This window comes from Lynx canadensis, chromosome C2, assembly GCF_007474595.2.
Source record: "Lynx canadensis isolate LIC74 chromosome C2, mLynCan4.pri.v2, whole genome shotgun sequence".
Classification (NCBI taxonomy): Eukaryota; Metazoa; Chordata; class Mammalia; order Carnivora; family Felidae; genus Lynx; species Lynx canadensis.
This window is the reverse complement of record NC_044311.2, coordinates 115916869-115938456: the sequence shown is the minus strand read 5'-3', so window position 1 is coordinate 115938456 and position 21588 is coordinate 115916869. Positions and strand designations below refer to the sequence as shown.

The 21588-nt window shown below is 38.7% G+C and overlaps 1 pseudogene; it reads right to left on the bottom strand.

Annotated features, from left to right (window-relative positions):
• Positions 1-7525: 7525 nt before the first annotated feature.
• LOC115522917 lies at positions 7526-8590 on the bottom strand (annotated as a pseudogene).
• Between the last annotated feature and the right edge of the window lie 12998 nt (positions 8591-21588).

Genomic DNA, 21588 nt, shown 5'->3' with positions numbered 1-21588 from the left:
AGATCGGCAGCCTGACTCTGCCATTTCTTGTTAAAAGCAGAGGAGGCTACAAGGGTTTTCATAATTTTAGAAGAAAGTGGAAAGTTTTCACAGTAGAATGCAAAATTGTCATAAAATAAAATCATTTTTCAAGTGCATAGACAAGACTAAAGATTTTCTACCATTTTTCCTGAAAGCTGCAATCCCAAAGTAGAGTGTTGGGCATTAAGGCATTACAGAGTAGAATATTAAAAAAGAGCAGGAGATTACAAAAAGAAAATCACAAAGAGATCAGGAATGGAAACTCCTTTAGCCATGTTAATAAAGACTTATTACCATTTCCTTCATTGGGAAGTCGCAGAAGTTTCTAATAAAACAATCTAGCACAGTATACTTTGGTGAATTCACTAGTCTCTACAAAGGTGGTGGGTTTTGGTTGGTTGTTTGTTGTTTTTGCCTGTGTGAATTAGGATGTCTTCAGAAGTAGGCGCCATTTTGGTGAATTTGTATGCTCTGAAATTCTTGTTTCTCCACCTTGATGAATCAGCACACCTGAATGCTGTCAATTGCAGTTAAATCATTGAACTATGATGTATAAAAACACGTACCTGATTATTGGTGAGACAAAGCTTAATTTTTTTTTTTTCCTCTCAGAAATTAAAAACTTCAGGTTCTGTTCTTCACAGAGAGAGAAAGTTCTCTTAAAACAGATTTTCTTAAGGCAGGCACCAGCTTAGTTCTGGGTATAAGCATAAAGAATTTTTGGGCCTGCAGGCTGCCTGCCCCTTTCTGAGACTCCTTGTAATTCCGTGTGGAGTGGAAACATTTGCAAAGGTGTTCCAGGGCCTTCTGGACTACATAGGGCAAATATCATGATGTGAGATTAGGGAAATCTGTTTAAGCAAAACAGAATGACCTGTACTAAATTCCACTGATGGGAAAGCATGTCAGAGCCTAGTGTTTGGGCAGAAGTGACCAAAGTCCTATTATGAGTGGTTGGAATAGCTGTGGTGGCTAAAATCAGAATCTGTTTATTTATTTATAATGAAAAATATGACTTCTAAAGAAATAAAATTCTCAGTATAACACGTTCCTGCAGAAGAGCTAGGAAATCATATTATCAGAAGGTTGCTTGGTGAGTAGGGAAACAGAAATAAAGTATATATGACAGTATTTAATGGCATTACATTCTGGGAACTCCAGAATCTGTCACCTGTTCCCGTGGCTCCAGGGGGATCATCCGCACTCTGGGCCTGGCATGGAGGAGCCCAGGCAGGCAATGTTTGCATCGTTTTTTTATTGCATTGTTGATTGCAGTGCACTAATGAATATATATCAGTGCAGTGATTCTTAAACGTTTGGGTTTCTGGACCCCATTATACTTACTGTGGGCCCCAGAGAGGTTTTGTTTCATATGGGTTGTATCTATCAATACTTACTGTATTAGAAATTAAATGGGAAACTTTCATGTATTTATTAATTAAAAATAAATGCTAAGCCCATTATTTAAAAAAAAAATGTTTATTCATTTTTGAGAAAGAGAGAGACAGAGACAGAGACAGAGATGAAGCAGGAACAGGGGAGGGGCAGAGAGAGGGAGACATAGAATCTGAAGCAAGCTATGGGCTGAGCTGTCAGCACAGAGCCTAATGCGGGGCTCAAACTCATGAACCGTGAGATCATGACCTGAGCCAAAGTCAGACGCTTAACTCAAAGAGCCACCCAGGGGCCCTTAAGCCCATTAATATTAATGTAGCACTTTTAATGAAAAACAACTGTTGCATAAAAGGCATTGTTTTATATTTTTGCAAATCTCTTCTATATTTGGCCACCTAGAAGACAGATAAGTTCCCATATTGTTTATATTCAGTCTCTTGTAATGTATTGTTTTTGTAGTATCTGAAGTAAGTCTGGCTTCATGTAGATATGTAGTTGCAAAAAGGAGTACAGTATTTTAAAGGCTTTTCAGATAGCTGTGGACATTTGATTCTTTACAAAATTTGGGAGGTGGTAGTTTCTGAAAGGTAAGTTACAAAATGTATTTGGAAATGTATCAGTAAATTATACTCTGTTACGTTGAAATCCATTAGTCTTTCTTGAACTGAGGACAGTCTTTTACCCATGCAAGACTTTTTTTATTACCATACATTGGTAATTTGGAAAATATTGGTTCACTAGATTATGCTTTCCTTCCTTATGTTGACTTAGGGGTCTATTAATCATACTTAGAATCACTGTTCTGTAGAATACACTCCTTCTATAAAAACATTAATATTTAAGCCAGCCTGTATTAAAATAGTCAATTTAAAAACTAAAATATGTTTTAAATTAAGAAGAAATATACTTTAATGTTTATAATAAAGAATCAAAATGTAGACTGTAAGAAGTATGCCCCCCCCAAAAAAAAAAACATTAAGCACCTGCAGAAAAAAATCTAATCTGTTGGTGGGAGTATATTACTAGAAACTGGAAAAAAGTAATTTAATTTAGAATAATTAAAAAGACTAAGTTTTTTTGCTGGGGCATCTGGATGGCTCGGTTAGTTGAGTGTCCGACTCACAGTCTCACAGTCTTGGGATCGAGCCCCGCTTTGGGCTCTGTGCTGATCATGGAGCCTGCTTGATTCTCCCCCTCTCCCTCCGTTGCTTGTGTGCTCTCCATCTAAAAATAATAATCATATATAAAAATGAAATAAAAGACTAATTTTTTTTATCAATGGGGATTATCTTTTATTATTAGATATGTAACATAGAAGATATGTTACATAGATATGTAACATAGAAGGATGTCTGGCATGTGATAGATCTTTGGATGTCTAAATGAATATCTAAATGATACTTAAGACTGTTTTGAGGTTTATATAGTGGGTGGCAGACTAGTTTTTTTTTCTTAACTGTTCCTTAGCAGACAAAACAACAACAACAACAACAACAACAACAACAACAACAACAACAACAACTATTTTAGATAAGACTCTGACCTTAAGGCATTCTTATCATCTTCATGGATAGACATATTCGAACTTCTTTGTGTGTCAGTGGCTTTGTTCTTCAACCTTGGCAGGGAAGTGATAAGAAATTTTGCTGCCAATAACTTAAAATAGTAGTCTTTTCTAGTTTCACTGCTATTTGACTTGTGCTTTTGTTTATTGCCTGAGACATGAAAAATATGATTTAGTTGGTGCTGACTGCTATCATAAGTTAAGGCACACTGTGTACTGTGTATTCAGATTTTATTTGCAGCGAACCAGGCAGGAGGCAGTAGCTTTTGATCAGTTCTAAGTGGCACAAGTGAAGTGACCCACTGCACAACGTTCTTAATAGGAATTTTGCAGTTTTTAAGTGCTTGAGTACTAATAGCACAAAATAAAATTATGGGCCTGAATTATTATGGCTTCATACTATTATTTTTCCTAAATCATGTTTTGTATGACCATTTTGCCATGTGGGGATGTCAATCCATAGAATGAAATTTTACTTCTATGTCTGAGCCACTGTGAAACACAAAGTAATGTTGCCAAGAGGCATCTATATATATGCAAGTCAATACCTAACACTGAGTGTTATGAGTTGAATTGTGTGTTCCCAAAATTCAGAAGTTCAAATCCTAACTCCCAATATCTTAAAATGTTATCTTATTTGGATATAAGATATTTACAGAAGTAAGGAAGTTAACATGAGGTTATCTGGTGTTCCTGTAGGACACCAAAAAGGGAAATTTGGAGACAGACGTGCAGAAGAGAGAGAATGTTAAGTGAAGATAAAGGCAGAGATTGGGGTGATACCCCAATTTGCTTCTAACCAAAGACTGATGACAAAACCACCAGAAATTAGATGTGAGGCACAGAACAGATTTTTTCTTATAGCCCCCAGAAGGAATCAACCCTACTGACACTTTGATCTCAGACTTTGAGGCTCCGAAACCATGAGATAAGACATTTCTATTGTTCCAAGTCCCCCAGTTTGTGGTATTTTGTTACAGCAGCCCTAACAAAAGAATACACCGAGAAACTTTATCATTTTTTAATTGTTGAATTAAATTATTTTTTTTTTCCAGCTTCTTTTTAATTTGTTTTTTTAATGCTTGTTTATTTTTGACACAGAGAGAGACAGACAGAGCATGAGCGGGGGAGGGGCAGAGAGAGAGGGAGACACAGAATCCGAAGCAGGCTCCAGGCTCTGAGCTGCCAGCATAGAGCCTGATGCAGGGCTTGAACTCACAGACTGTAAGATCGTGACCTAAGCTGAAGTTGGACGCTCAACCGACTGAGCCACCCAGGAGCCCCATTTTTTTTCCAGCTTCTAAGGATGCATTCCCGTTAGTGGATGCGAAGCTAATTGAAGGCTAAACTCTGTGTCTTGTTGAAAGTTTGTTAATGTTTGGTGTTTTTGACATGAGCATTGGTATGGTGAAATTAGTATTTGGGAGGCTATGGAAAATGAGACTGCTGGTATTTGCAAGGTTTATGGAGGTTTATGGATAGAAGCATCAGATGAAGAACACATTATAGATATTGTCGTCAGTCTGAAATATACTGAGAGTCAGTTATGATTGTGCCCAATGGGAAGTTAATTGCAGTGCCTTTCTGATTAAAGATGCCTAAAGTAGCTGGCTTCCTACTTGGCCAATTGATTATATTCCACCATCATTTTTTCCTCCCATGGATGAATCACATGGGATATAGTCAATATACAGAATGGTAGTTTACAACTCTCATGCACTGTGTTGGGATCTTCATGGAAAGAAAACACAGTTTCAAGGCATCTCAGCATTATGTCTTTAACATCAATGAGGTAGGCAGAAAAATGGTCCTTCAAACATGTCTATGCCCTAATCCCCAAAACATGTGAATATGTCACCTTCCATGGCAAAAAGGACTTTGCAGATGTGATTGAAAGTATGAACCTTGAGATGTGAAGGTAACCTCGTATTGTTGACGTGAGTCCAGTCTAATCACATGAGTCCTTAATATTGATGGAAACTTCCCAGCTGAGTTCAGCATCTGAGGGAGATATGATGAAGGAAGAAGGATCAGACAGATGTAGTATTTACTGTTTTGAAGTAATTACTGTTTGAAGCAGTATTTCTGCTAGATGGAGGAAGGAGCCATGAACAAAGAAATGTGGGCACCCTCTGGTAGCTGGAAAATTCTCTCCCCTGGATACTCCAGAAAGGAACATAGCTCTGCCAACATTTTAGCCCAGTGAGATCTGGATTGAACTTCTAACCTACAACACTGGAAAATGGCAAATTTGTGTTGGTTTAAGCTTTGAGTTTGTGGTAATTTGTTAGAGCAGCAATAGAAAGCTAATACAATTGATAAATTGCCAACAAGTATTTTTTGATCCTCTAATTGTGGAAAGTTCTTTAAAATTATATGTAACAGATTATAAACAATGATAATCATTTATTGTGAAACTGAATGAGATATGAGACTCAGTATTTTAAACCCCTTTTAGCAATATAGCGATATATTTTTATATATTGTTACATATTAAATATTTTATAAATTTTATAAAAGTTTATAATATTTTAAAAGTATTACATATTAAATATATTTAGCAATAGCAATATATTTTTTTAAATTTTTTACTTTGACAAGGGTTTTTATTTGTTTTACATTTTGTCATCTCAGAGTTTCATGTATTCAGCCACTAGAATATACAAAATTAGGTTCTTCACTTTGTACAGAGAGGAAGATAATAAACTCCATTAAAAGTTCACTTTGACCAGAGAAACAATCTCTGATGGAAAACCACACACAGGAGGGAATATATATATATCTATATATATATATATATATATTTATTTATTTATATTTATAATATATGTATATATTTATATGTATATGTTTATATATTTAGATATAAATAATGTATAGATATTCACAGATATCTCATCTGAAAGACACAGAGGGGATAAATCAAGATTTTCAGCACTGGTCCTATAGGAAGAGGGACTAATCCTACCAGCTTTTCAACAGTCACATTGAATATTCAAAGAAGCACGTGAATGAATAGAACTGGGGACAGACTAATACTCTGCCAGGCTCTGGACCAGTCTAGTAATGGGTGAAGATTCTAGAAGGGGTGATATTTGCAGAGGAAATGTGGCTGCAAGTGTCTCCTCAGCCTCAGAGCACCCCATACACAACTGCTCTTCCTACACCAACTGGGAGTTTTCATTGTTCTCGTCCCTTCCTTACTTGTTTTACAGTTTGTGGCCATTGACTTAGGCTCTAAGACAAACGGCTCTGGTTTTTGGGCCAGGAGATTCTTCCCGATAGTGTGGCTGGGTAGGAAGTATATGGCATAGTCCTGGGCTTCTGGTAAAAGGAGGAGACCAGGTACGTGGAGAGCCTTTCTTCTCTGCCTGGCCCTTATTCACTTGAGGAACCTTCACTTCCCATCCCAGGATCCAACAAGCTGCAGCCCAAGCCACTCACTCCAATGGTCCTGAGATATAGATGTGGGCCTGCAGAAGTCTCACTACCTTGGATCATATTATCTCCAAATAAAATTCTCTTCTTTCTTCGTGATGGCCACATAAAATGTTGTCATAGCTTGTCCAGAACTCTCTCTAGCAACTCTCACCATGTTTCTGATGGCCTTGGACACACTGCTGCTGATCGGACTGTCCTCCAGGGAACCTGGGGTCCAAAACTGGGACTCTCAGCCCCTGCTGCCTCAAGCCACATACTGGCTCCCAAAGGGAGACACAATGAGGTCTCACAGGTGTGTCCAACCCTCATGGGCTGTCCTAGCATTTAACCTCAGCCCCCAAGTCAGGCTCCTGTGGAGATAGAGGATCAGGCAAACTTTCTACCTCAGGGCCTTGGCTCAGACATGGGACAGGGCCAGGAGGTGGTGGAGTATATGGGCTGGAAGAGACAGTCTCTGGGGTTCCTGCCCTTAAGGTCCTCCTGTGTGCTGTCTTCCTTGGTCAGAGAAATCCTATCAGCCCCTGTCCTGCCTGACCCTATATCACCATGACAGCCGAGAGAACACCAGGAAAACTGCTGCCTCCTCGGAATGTCTGGAGGAGACGCTGTTCAGATGATTATCACATGTGCTACAAGATAGAAATGGACATGCTTGGTGGAGGAGATGCGGAAAAAGGGGGCCTGCGGATCTCCAGGGCCCCTGCCCCTTAGTGCTTCCTACTGCTGTTTCCTGGTTGTCACCCCTGTGCCTGAGCCGGACCCCGTGCTTCTGCTGTCCCAGCACACCACCTCAAAACGCCAACCCATCTTCAAACCTGCCTGCCCAAGGGGGTCAGCCATGTCTTCTTCAATCCAGGCTATTACCCTGGATCCTGCCCAGAGAAGGACTGGAACTCTTTCATCAGCAAATCCCCTTCCTCCCTGCCCCCGGCCCTGACTGTGGGGGTCTAACTCAGCCGAGTTAACAAGGTGAATAATTTGGGGAGGAGTGAGCCTCTTCAACCATCTGGGGACTGTTCTGCTACAGCATCTAGGATGAATCCCCTCAGCTCTTTATCAAAAGAGAAGTAAACCTGTTTTCTCCCCTCGCCTCACAAAAATATACTAAAGCAAAACAAGCTGGCATGAGGATGCAGTGGGATGTTGATGAAGGCAGGGGCAGGCGGGCATCTTTGCTGGGCCAAGGCCTTCAACAGAACTCCATGCTGTGACTGAGCAGGTCCAGCCTGAGTGGGTGCAGGCCTGTGGGTGAGTGGCTGCCTTCCGCGGAGCTGGCACTGGTGAGAGACGCAGTACAAGAGCAGGCGAGCCTGGTCCTGCTGGCCAAGGGCATGGAGCCCACGCCTGGCAGGAAGTATTTGAAGGCCTCACTCAGCTTCCCTGGGTGTGTGATGGTGGGGGGTGGGGGAGCCCTCTGGAATCTGCCCCCTTCAGGAAGGTCGTGGTGGTTGAATCCAGTTTGCAGCCGGACTCCACCGTCCCATCCTCAGCAGGCCCATTATCCCCAACCACCAGCATCTTCAGACAGCAGAGGGTCTTAGCATTGCGTCCTGTTCTAGGTCCGTTAAAGTCCAGGTCTCTGCGGGTGTTGTACATGTTCCAGAAGAGCTGCAGTTTGGCACGGCTCACCACGCTTCCCGAACTGTTGCCGGTAGCTCTGCACCAGCACTGTGTTGTTCACCAGCTCCTCCCGGCTTGAAAGGTGGGATAGCACGTGGCAGGTAAAGTGCCGGTCAGGCTGGACAGCTGTTGTCGTCGGGGTCAGTGTTCATCAGCACCAGCCCTTTGACCAGGTAGGGGAAGGAGAGTGCAAACTCGGCCAGCACGTAGGCTCTGGATCTCCCTGCAATGCCAATCACGGACTTGCTACACCATGCTGGGGAGCATGGCAGCCAGCTGCTCCATGGAGGGGAGCTGGTACTCCTGGCGAAACTGCGATGCCCCCACCCGCTGCCCAGGGGCATCCGTGTCACACACCGCAAAGTGCTTAGTGGTCGCCTGCGTGTCCTCAAAGTTGAAGAAGGTGTTGGAGCACAGCTTGTGATTGAACCCCACGTCATGGTAGGTGAGGATGGCCAGACAGTTTCCCTTCGGGGAGACCCAGATCATCATGTGCAGCAGGTGACAAGGCTTCCTGATGTCACGTTCCCCATCCCAGCACTCCGTCATCTCGCGGAGGGAGAAGGCACAGTGCCTCTTCCAGGAAGGGCAAAGTCCTGAGTTACCAGAGTCCAGAGGGAGGGGACGGCGTGCAGGAGATATGGTGTTTTAGCAATCTTTCAGGCAAAAAGATATAAACAGTTTTCCTCAGACCACCCGATATTAGTCTAGTTTTGTCTAAAGTCGCACCTTGCTTCCTGTAAGTCCTCTATTCTGCTGCCTCTCAGAATTGCTGATACTGAAGAGCTAACACCCTGCATAGATCATGATGCGTCATGTTTATTTTTAATAAAAGTGGTATTCCAAAGCAAACTTGGATGTCTTAAGAGTAAATAAGTAATATTTCAAGCACTATTTTCATTATATATAACTTATCTTTGGAGTATGTTCGGGGAGGCAGAGTGAAAGGTAGTTTTGAAGCATATAGCGTTTGTTAACTATTTTGTTTTTAATTTGATGCATCCTCTTAGAGCAAGAAATGTTTCCTCAAATATCTACCCATTGGGCAGAAAACACTTTTTTAGGCACCTCTTACTTCATGGAGGTTAGCCACAATGTTTTCTTTTACCTTTCTTTGGGAAGGTCATGCTTGTGTCCTCTGGGGTCCTCCTCTGTATCCTGGGGATACAAATTATCTTATGTCTCTTAATACCATGATTTACAGAAGCCCAAAATTCTCTCTAAGATTGATGCAAGTTCTCAGGGGACTTACATATTCATAGTCTTCTCTGCCTCCTTGGGTTTCTGATTTTGTATATGTTGAACCACGTTGATCACCATTAGCCTCTTAAAATTTTACAGCATGAACACAATATGCTTTCTTAAAGATTTCAGTGGTAGAAAACAGTGGGGTTTGTATCACAAGGAACTTCAAATGGAACTGTAGGCATCCTTATTCTTGAAAAGCTCTTTCACATCCCCTCCATTATTGGCTTTAAAAAATATTTTTTTTTGTTGTGGTAAAATATACATTATATAAAGTTTACCATTTTAATCATTTTAAGTGGCACTGAGCACATTCATCATCCTGTACAACTATCACCACCATCCATCTCCAGAACTTTTCGTTTTCTTAAACTGCAATTTGTACCCATTAAACAATAAAATTAACTCCCCCTTTTCCGCTCCCTCCAGTCCCTGGCCACCACTATTCTACTCTATGAATTTGACTATTCTAGGAATTCTGGGAAGTCTACAGTATTTGTCCTTTTGTATCTGGTTTGTTTCATTTAGTATAACGTCTTCAATGTGGTAGCACACATAATGTGTCAGAATTTTGGTCCTTTTTAAATCTGAATACTTTTCCATTACACGCATATTCAACATACTGTTTATCCATTCATCTATGAGTGGATGTTTGAATTTGGGTGGCTATCACAGAGTATCATAAACTGAGTGCCTCATAAACAACAGAAATGTATTTCTCACAGTTCCGGAGGCTGAGAAACTCAAAATCAAGGTGGGAGTGGATTCAGTGTCTGGTGAGAGCCCATTTCTTGATCCATAAGCCACCATCTTCTTGTTGTGTCCTCACAGGAGGAAGGGAGCCCCTGGGATCTCTGTCACAAGAGCTCGAATTCCATTCATGAGGGTTCTACCTTCGTAACCCAATCACTTTCAAAGCCGTCACCTCCAAATAAGACTTCGGTATATGACTTTGGGAGTATACAAACATTCGGTCTATAGCAGCACTTCAGGCATTTTTTTTTACCTCCGGATCATCTCACTTTGTCTTTTCTTTTCACTGTTATGATCTTTCATCTTGCTCCATCCAACCTCTTTGCAACAATAAAGACATTTTCTCTCTTTATCTTAAACAGGGTAGTTTGGCCTTCTCTGAAGCTTTTGTAACTAACATCCTTGCTTTCCTTGGATCGAAATTGTTACCTTAGGGTTGGTTAAACAATTTTTCCAAATTGATGAATTCCTACCCCAACTACTGAAGAAACTATTTTGTTTGTACTTTTTTCAGGAGGCCATAGCTTGTCCATTGTGAAGGTCTGAATTAAAAGCGGGAATGCCAACTCAGCATATTTTCCTTTACAGTTTATTATTCCATGTGGATTAATGAAATAGAGAAACATTTCCTAAATACTCTGGTCATTTTAATGTAACAAACTATTTATTTTTAAGTAATACAAAATATTATGTAAGTCTTTAACCAGAAAGAGTAATTGAAAAATTTTAACTTCTAGAATACATGGATAGCATGGCTATTTAACTCAGGCCACAGAATGCATAATATTTCACAAAATATCTAAAGTAAGATAAGGAGAATCTTCGGAGGTTGTGGAAAATAAATTGGCAGAGGATACACTGCAAACAACTATTTCTATTGATAACAAAAAGCCAAAAAAAAAAAAAAATCAGGTTTTTCACATTACATACTTCAACCTCCTGAAAAACTTGTTTTTTTCTGAGCAGTGTAACATTTTTCACAAGATTCAATGTTGGAGGGTTAGTGTTTTGTCATTAAACTCAAATATCTAAAAACTCTAGTCTGATTTTACACATTAGTATTCTTTTTTGTTGTGGAAGGAGCAGCAGCAAATATATTTATCTACAATGACATTTATTTTTTATTTTTTATTTTTTTTTTAAATTTTTTTTTCAACGTTTATTTATTTTTGGGACAGAGCGAGACAGAGCATGAACGGGGGAGGGGCAGAGAGAGAGGGAGACACAGCATCGGAAACAGGCTCCAGGCTCCGAGCCATCAGCCCAGAGCCCGACGCGGGGCTCGAACTCACGGACCGCGAGATCGTGACCTGGCTGAAGTCGGCCGCTTAACCGACTGCGCCACCCAGGCGCCCCTCTACAATGACATTTATTATCTGAAAGAGTTGTTGACTGATGTAATGCAAGAATCTGGGAATAGATCCCGCTTCAGATAGTGAGAGAAGCAGGAAAAATATTTAAATCCATTCTACAATAAGTTAATAAAGACAAATGGTGGATGGATAGATGATAGATAGATAGATAAATAGATAGATGATAGATGGATAGACAGAAAGAATTGCAAAAGTGTTCTAGATACAGTTTTTTTTTTTTTTTAACGTTTATTTATTTTTGAGACAGAGAGAGATAGAGCATGAATGGGGGAGGGTCAGAGAGAGAGGGAGACACAGAATCGGAAACAGGCTCCAGGCTCTGAGCCGTCAGCACAGAGCCCGATGCGGGGTTCGAACCCACGAACTGCGAGATTGTGACCGGAGCTGAAGTCGGACGCTTAGCCGACTGAGCCACCCAGGCGCCTTTCAGCTTGTACATGGTTTATAAGAGAACAGATTATTAAAAATAATTATGGATTCTAAGACATAGGTAATAAATAGAATCCCTTAAATATGAAAGAAAATGAGGCTGAGTAAGCTTCACACTGTATTTCAGAGGAAATCCACAACCTATTAAGAAACCCCATCCTGATGCTGAGGATCAGATTATTTTGGATTATATGTGTTTCCTTTCTGAAATAGTGATAAACTCTGAATTTGTTAATCAATTGAGATGTTCTAATTTTTTCAGAATAACTACTCTTCAGCATTTGGATCTCATGATCCCATAATTCTAAAAATGGTTTAGCGTTTTTTAAATATCGAACATTAGTTAATTATTTTAAGATAAATTTCAAGTTCCTACAATAATGCTGGTAGGGAAAAATATTTACTTTTTAAGCAAACTAAATGTGACGACTAATCATTCAGGCTATTTACCAGCTGATGCAAATATTGAAGGATAGCTCCTGCTTGTCTCTAGTGTGATTCAGCAATAACGAAATATCATCTACTTCCTAAAAGGTCAAGTGGATTATTAATTAAAAAGTAATTACACCACTTATGAATTGTGTAGTTAATTTGCATTCAATAATTCTTGATACTAGTTTTATTAGGCATTGCTTTTCTTGGCTATTGTTAATTACATAGATATGTTCATCACAATATTTATAGAAAATGAAATGTGCATTGAAATTAAAAACTAACAAATTTTTCCAGGCTCATAGTATAAGCTCGCTAAAATGAATGTCTTCTAACTTGAGTGAATTAGGCACATTTACAATTAATTTTACTTCGATGGATGTAGAAATGCATTCTTTCACATGACTTACTCCTTTTTATTGCTGTAGATTTTAGTATTGATTTTCCCTATCGTGTCATTTTCACTGATTTATCTGTCATATACTCACTGCATCTTTGCATAAATCTCTTTTTTTCACACACACACTAGTACATTGTCATTTATTTAAAGAACGTGTGTGGTTGGTTTGGTTTTGGGTAAAAAAAAAAAAAATGAGCACTCATTTGTTTGCCTCACAGAGAAGCTATAATATTCATGTTCTATATCAATTCTGGTGCTTAGGCAGCTGTCCATAAAGTAGATTCAGATGTCTCACTTTACCTGTTCTTCCTCTGAATTCTCTAACAAATTAGGAGAGCCCTTGAGATACTCGATGTTATGATATCATAAACTGTGGTCAACACCTGGAGTACGTATTCGCTTGGAATATGATGGCAGGTAGGACTCAAGAATACAGACTTCCCCATGGACTGTAATGATACCTTAAATTAATTCCGCGCCTATAGTTCATTTTATAAACATTGGCACCTTTAATCCTGACAACAACACTGTGAAAGAGGCATTATTAAATTTTGACTCATTCATATACAATAAATTAATGGAAAGAACGTAGACTTTTAAAAATATTTAGAAAAGGACTTGATTCTGGATTTTACTTCCCACTGTTTCAAAGGTTCTTAGAATTTTATTGTTTCAGTCACTTTATCTTGAAAATGAGGATACGTACCACCCAATGACAAGGTTGTCAACCACATCTTATTAGAAAATCTAATTATAGGTGCCATTTATCATGAATTTATTAGGTGCCAGGCACTGTGGCGAACAGTGCTTTTTTCCTGTAACTTCATTTGATCGTTGCAAATACCATGTGAGGTAAATTATAAAACAGTTCATATTTATGTTCTTATCATGTTCTAGACACAGTTTGAAGTGCTTCCGTATATTAACTCAGTAGTCACAATGAGTCATCAACCTTTGTTGTCACTGACACTTAGAGGTGACTCAACATTGGCATAAAGAATTTACGAAGCTAACTCAGGTCACGTGGCGATTCAGTGGGGGAACCAAACTTCAAACTTAGGAAGCCTGGCTCCAGACTTCGTATCTGTCACCACTACATTCCTGCTCCCTAGTAAATAAATCTCCCAGCAGAGCACAGTAAACAAAGTTAGTGGTCAATAAAGACTGCTCTTCTCTCTCCCTTCTCTCCCCAGTTTATAAGTATAGGAACTAAAAGAAAAAAATTGAGCAACCTGCCAGAGATCAAACTAGGGAAAGGAAAGCTGGACTCAAACCAGTCTTATATTCAAGGTTAGTGTTTTATTTTGTTTTATTGCCTTCCCTAAATCACTCTGCCTTGTGCACACTCATGTGCTGACTCAGGCTTTGGCAGAGAAATGTCTTGATTATATACATTGTAGATTTTTTTGAAAATACTCTAGATTCAGAACATTTTCCAAATAAATTCTCATATCTTACATACCTTGGACAGAAATCTCACAAAAATGTTAAACCGTCCGATCCCAGAAGTTCCCAAAGCTAAATAAACACACTCTTTAACAGTAACAGGCTACTTCTTGAGTGTTTATTCAGGATATTAGGCCAAGGTATTGATGAAGACTTAAAAGCCTGACATAAATTTACACAACAATGATTTGAGTGATAGCACTCTTCTTAAGTATTAAACTGTCTTCATGTAGAGACTGCATCAAACACTCATTCTCCAGTTTTATTTGTTTCCTATGGGAAAATAAAGGAGCACTCTGAGATTGGAGGAGAGTCACTTTATAGGAGAAGAGTTGGATTTTCAAATCTCATCTTACATCTTGTATTAGGCTTTGCTCTCGATTCAGTTTGTTTCACCCAGCCCCTAAAAAACGAGCTCCTGGAAAACAAATGCAAATGGGCTTTGCATTCCTAGTGCTTTGTTTATGTAAACCTGCCCTTCCCTGCCTCCCTCTTATTTCAGTCAGGGGCTGCCTGCCCACCTGTGCTCTGAAATTTATGCCCTCTCTCTCAAGGACTACACTTCATCGAGTACACGCTCTCTCCTGCACCTTCAGCTAGTTTTACCCTAAAACTTTAAACATATTGTGCTCCATTCATATTAAAAAGCAGTAACAATAGGCTAGCCACAGAACTCCCTCACCATCAAGCCTTCAGTGAGCACACGGTTTCTTTCCTTTCAAAAGCCAGCACTCTTGTAAAAATAATCCGTCCTTCTGATCACCGCTCGTACCACATTTATGGTCCAACACATTACAGTCGCACTTCCAATACAACTGCTCTAATTATGATCACACAGTTATTTGTAACCACATCCTGCCTATGTTAGGTGGACGAACACTATTCAATCCTTATTACTGGTGTTTGAACTAGTCAATACGAAACAGCGATCTCTTTCATGCCTGAGTTCTAAAACAGTTGAGAAATGGACATGGGTCAGTGGAATGGGAGATTAGAATGTCAGCATTGTTAACACCTAAGTTGAAGGACATGGGTTCTATGTGCAGTGAAATAGGCTTTCTGAACTTCCATGAATCAAACGTATCCTAGGCTGTAAGCCTCCTATACAAGGTCAAGCCCCGTTTGCCATGGCAAGGAACTGAAGGGACAGCATGGTAGCTGCGGGATCCTTCTTCCAGCTCACTGTTCTCATCAGTCGCTTTTCTCTGGGGAAAGAGCAGCCAGGGAAGTTACTTTAAGAGCAGTTCCAGGGGCTCCTGGGTGGCTCAGTAGGTTGAGCACCAGGCTCAGGGCATGATCCCAGGGTTCGTTAGTTCCAGTGCAGAGCCTATACTTCCTAAATTTGGATCCTCTGTCCCCACCTTTCTCTGACCCCGCCCCTCCCCTGCTCATGCTATCATTGTCTTAAAAAAAAAAAAAAAAAAAAAGCCAGTTCCTTTACATGGAGTCATGAGGGGCCAGGGTAAAGGAGGTCCCTTTGTAATACATTTTCTACTTGAGCTCTGTGTATATATAGCAGAATTATTATATGTTCACTATTAAACTTCTCTCTCTTAACCACAGTGACAAGTATTTTACCCTAAATTTTAGCATATACCTTTTGCTGTTTCTTGACAAACTCTTTCATGGGCTTTTATATTTAACTCTTTAAATTAGTTGCTCTTAAGGTTTCCACTATTCATTTTCTCTTATGCACTTTATGCTGTACTTGGGTCATTTTATCTGCTTGTCCGTTTATTTCTCACTTTTGTGCTCTTGATTCTAGAAGAAGGATCTCTAGCCCTGATCTTTTTTCAGGGCTTAGATCCATAAATCAAGCCATCTATCAGCATGCTCTTGGGATGCCTGATAAACAATTCAAATTCATTTTCTGTACTTGAATTCATCATAGTTCCCCTGAAATTACTTCCACAGTTAACAGCACAAAAATTCACGTAATGGCCCATTATAGCAACTCAAACATTGTCTTTATCTACTCCCTCTTTCTTACCCTACAAATCTAATATTTTCAGTGTGTTATCGGCTTTTGCTTTTCTTTCATGTGTCTTCTGAGAATTTAAATTCAGGGCTTCATTTTCTCTTTGATTAGTACAACAGCATCAACATTTGTATTCTAGACTGAGTCATTTCATTCCCCTCTAATCAGTTTTCCAAATGGTTGACAGAGTAAACCTTTTCAAATGTGAATCTAGTTTTACTGTGTCCATACTCAATGCACTAAGTTTCAAGTAATGTGGCCCAAAGGAACGTAGTCAATCAGCTGGTGAAAACAAGGTGATTGATCAGATAATTTTACTGAAACTGAAATTTGGTTAAAAATAAAGATCTTCAGGGGCGCCTGGGTGGCTCAGTCGGTTAAGCGTCTGACTTCGGCTCAGGTCATGATCTCACTGTTCGTGGGTTCAAGCCCCGCGTCGGGCTCTGTGCTGACTGCTCAGAGCCTGGAGCCTGTTTCCGATTCTGTGTCTCCCTCTCTCTCTGACCCTCCCCCGTTCATGCTCTGTCTCTGTCTCAAAAATAAATAAATGTTAAAAAAAATTAAAAAAAAAGTAAAGATCTTCATAATTTTTTTTTTAAGTGATGTAAGCATTATGCCTAATGGTGTGATACGGGCCTGTTTTTTAAGTTCTCTGTATGACTTGAGAGCATTTTTGTCTTTCTGAAAGTGTTCTCCAAGCCAATTATTTTTGTTTGCCACTGCATATAATTGCAAAATCTGAACGCAGGAAATATCTGCAAAGAGAAAAATTGTAGAGAACTTGAGTACTTAATAATAGTGAATTGGTTGACTACAATTTTTGGTTACAAAGCAATGTGCCTTTGAAAAAAAACCTGCATCATATGCCTATAGAAAATTGTAAATCAGAACAAAATAAGGTTATGACAGAGGAACTGTCTTTTGGTTAGTAGGTGACATTTTGTGTTTTTGCTGGCTTCTCCTATTTGTTTCAAATTTCTATGATGAATTAATATTTAACTTTAAGTAATAAATACAAATCATTAAAAAAGTTTGAAGTAAAGAAAGGGATTTGGAATTTTGGAGAGTTTTTAACCCACTTAAGACATTTTTAGTCACCTATTTCTGACCTGCTTAGCAGATATTTTCATAATTTTAAATACATTCAAAATATTAAAAATGGCTATTTCCAATTGCTGGTTGATTTTTTAAACATTTTTTTTTATACTATAGTGGTTATTTTGTAACCTGCCACAATTTAGAGCCAACTTCTCATATTTCTTAACTGAAAGAGTGCAGAGAAGAGATAATTTTTGGGGAGTAAACTAAAAATATGAAGCAAACTAACTATATAAATAAACAAAGCAATTCCCACTAAGACCAGGAACAAGGTTGTATTGAAAGTCCTAGCTAATACAATAAGACAAGAAAAGGAAGTAACAGGTATTCACACTGGGAAGGAACATATAAAACTGTCCTTGTTTGCAGATAGCATGGTTGCTTGTGTAGAAAATATGTACAAGACTTGGATGAATTTTTGAAGCGGTGAACAAATGAATAAATGACACTTTGTTGGACAACTGAGTGACCAAGATTAATTTTGGGTGCATGTGGAAACATATCTGTGGAGATTAAGCTTGATTTCAAAGGACTCTTCCAGTTACTATTGTTTTTAACTTTTTCTCTGTAGAACTAAATCCTTTCTCTGTATTTGTTTCCTGGAGAAAAGCTGCTCTCTGTGGAAAAGCTGTTTAAAAAACAACTATAAAAACAGAAGTTTTGTTTGTTTATTTTGAGAGAGAGAGAGAGTGAGTAGGGGAGGGGCAGAGAGAAAAATTGAGCATCTCAGTCAGGCTCTCGCTGGCAGTTCACAGCCTAACATGGGGCTCAAATTCGAACCCTGAGATCATGAGCTAAGCTGGAATCAAGAGTTCGTCGCTCAGCTGACTGAGCCATACAGGCGCCCTCAATCTTCTCTTCTTGAAAGACATTTCACAAAGCAGTGGCTGGCATTGGAGCTGTATTGATATGGTGGATGGAAGAATTTAAACTTCTTAGTGATTTACTGAACTAATTTCCCTTTTCACAATTGAAATACCTCCATATGCTATTGTTATATGCAATCAAGCATTAAATGAACAGCAAATCAGAAATGAGGTATATATATACACATATAAATCAGAACAAAATAAGGTTTATGTATATATATAAATTACACACAAATGCAATATTAAGATACATAATTGATAACTAAAAGTTGATTCTTTTAGGTTCTAATATGTGATAGAGCTCAACCTTGAACTACTTCCTGAATTTCAACCTCTTCCTTTGCTTTTCAAAAATGTTGACTCCCCTGAGTATTTGTTCTCTCCTCAGCATGCATATCAGAGGCAGAAGCAAATACTAATAGCTTGCAATCTCTCTTTCCAAGTAAAGCTATAATTGTTAAAATGCACGTGCAATGTCACAGAAAGAACTTGGATCACCAGAAATGCCCATCACTATTTAGACTTGACTCATTAGGAAAAACAAAATAAGTTGTGTCTCTATGTGGGACTTTTTTTTTTTTTCAGCATTATTATGTAACGTTGCCAAAATATTAACTTCTTTAGGGTAAATCAGAAATAACAAGGATTTAAACCTTCATCTGGGAAACTAAATGTACGCTCCAATACTGTTCCTGTAATGGCTGATAGACGAGGTGGCAGCTGTCACCAACAAATCTCTGTAATGCTTTAGTGTAGTGTCTATTCAGCAGCTGAATACAAGACACAGCTTGAAGCTCATAATGGCTGCCAAAAGTTTCATTGCCCTGATATTGCCTTTGTCTTTGAAAGACACAGTTTTCCCCAGGCTTGGTCAGTAACAGAAACACAGTTTTGTCTTTCCTACTAGACAGAATCAGAGCTGCTCCCTGTGAAGGGGGCACATTACGCTGCTCAGACAGGGGTACATCTCAGAAAGACATTCTCATCAAAGGGGAATTATGTTTTTTGATCAAATGCATCTTCAAGGTCAAATATGTTACAGTTAAAAGAGAGCAAAAGAAAATGACATATATATTGGATGTCAAAAATCCCTTTGGTAAAATTACTGCTTCTGACTATTTGGAAATTTGGTGTTCTGTTGTGAAAATCAAACTGAGCCTTTTATACATGTGACAGTTCAGTGTCTCTGTTTTTGTTTTCTTTTTAGCCAAGATTGTACAGCTTTTGTGTTTTGTTTTGTTTTGTTTTGTTTTGTTTTCCCATAAATGAGAATTTTGCTGCCCATGTATACCTAGGGTGAGTCAACATTCTATCTTCTGAAATGTAATCGTGACAGCATTTTAACCTTCCTCTTGAGAATGTTGGTTCTGGTTATGGGAGAAACTGAAGTATGTCAAGCCTTCCATCATATATCTTGTGGAAGCGTCTCTTATTTTGTATTAAAAACTTTGCTTTCTGGATTCAGCAACGTAAAGCTTCCTTCAGTGAGAATTTGATTTTGACTTGCCTAGAGTTTTATGCTTAATTAGAGGAGACAAAAGCTATTGGAAGGAAGAGTTAAAGATTAAGATGCTAAGGGGCTGGAGCAATGAGAGCAGTCCTATCCTTGAAAGTAATAAGGAGGAGAATATGGCTTCGGAGAGAACCAGACTGCATGAGGTTCCTGTGTTGAAAATGAAATTTTAGGGGCTTGTGTTGGCTAAAGTTCTTTGGTGAGATCTTTCTCTATGAAAGTTTCTTTTATTCATTTACTAGTGAAAATCATTCAATAAACTTTAACAGCCCGTAGTTCTCCTCTACTTAAAAGAAAGGTCTCTATGTAGTATTATATCACCTGAAATTCTTGTAAATCTCTGCAAGGAGCAATAATTTATCCAGAAGCTTTGAGCTCCAAGATCTACCTTTATATTTTATTCTACCATAAATAAATAGAGAAAATGCAAGACTAAAATTAGGTTTCTTTTATAAAGAAATGTATGTATTCTCTCCATAAACTATTTTGCCTTTTTTTTCTATAGTCACTAGATACTCTTTATGTATTTAGCTTTAACCATTTTTATCATGTTATATTTTCTTTAACTTAAACTATTATCCTGACAATTACATGGAGAAATATATATGTGGTTATCTTCCTGGGACAAGGTCAGCAAGCTCTTTCTAAGGGGTTTAACAGACCCATTAATTCCCTTGATGAATTTATTAGACCAGAAGTTAAGCTTCTAGGCTAAGAAACTTTACTATGTCAATATACCAAAAGTCAATATATCATTCAGCTACCAGGGACATACCCACATTTACCGAGTTCACAAGATTACTATATAAAACCAGAATGATGATTTATACTTTTAAAATAAGATGTATCATCACCCATAGATGGAAACATCCAAGTTAATAAGTACCTTTTACATTCAGTTGGTCAAGTCCTATTGATTATGAGTCCCTGAACATACCATCTCTTCATATTGCCATACCTTGCAAACTTGTGTCCCCGAGTCTTTCTCTGCACAGAATATTATCTGGAGGACAAATTTGACATTAAATTTTGATCATATAACTCTCCTGCTAAAAAACCTTTGATATATTCACACTATAATCGGGATAATGTGTATGTTTCTTAACTTGGTTTTTCGTAGACCAGAATGATTTGGCTTCTTCCTCCCTCCCTCACCTTTTCCTTCACAGATCCCTACCACCTTGGTACTCTCTACTTCAGAGCACGGGTTTCCTTCAATTTCTTGAAAATGTCCTCTTTCTCAACACAGGGTCTTTGCCCATTTTATTCCACCCACTCGATGAGTATATTCCACATACTTGTCCCCCCCTCACCTGGCTAGCTATCTTTTTAGCTCAGCTTAATGAAATGTCTTCCAAGAAGTATTCCCTGATCCCCATTTTAAATATGTAAGTAGTTGACATGTCCCTGATATACATTCACTGTAAGATCCTGACCCTTGTTCTTCTAGCACTCATTGCACATTATTGCAAGTGGTTTCCTAATTGTCTATGTTCCTCACTAGAATGTAAGCTCAAGGAGGATGGGGATAATGGCTGTCTCGCTTATTTTCTTCTTATCATCTATCATAATTTACAGCATTCTAGAAGGTTCTTAAAATATTTATGAGTGAATAAAGAAACCCGCTCAATATCAGTTTCTGATTTTGTAATAATTTAAAATCCCATGAGAGAGAATCTGAAGTTCAGTATGAGAAGCTCAGTGTTCTCTCTATAATAACTGGATTTCCATGAGTATTCAAATCAGAATCAGAATCTAGATATTGGATAGTAAATATATCAAGGAGATGAATTTATCTGTAAAGACACCCAGGTAAAATAGCCTGCATCTCTCTGACCATGAGTTCACCCAAACAGTGGGTACCAAACATGTCTGACCACTGGCTAAGGTGCTCTTTCCTCAATAGTTATTTAGAAAGGTCTAGGGAAAGTCTACCTCTATGATTCTCTCTCTCTCTGTCTCTCTCTCTCTCTCATATATACTGCTTAATGATTGATAAATTCATCTTCTG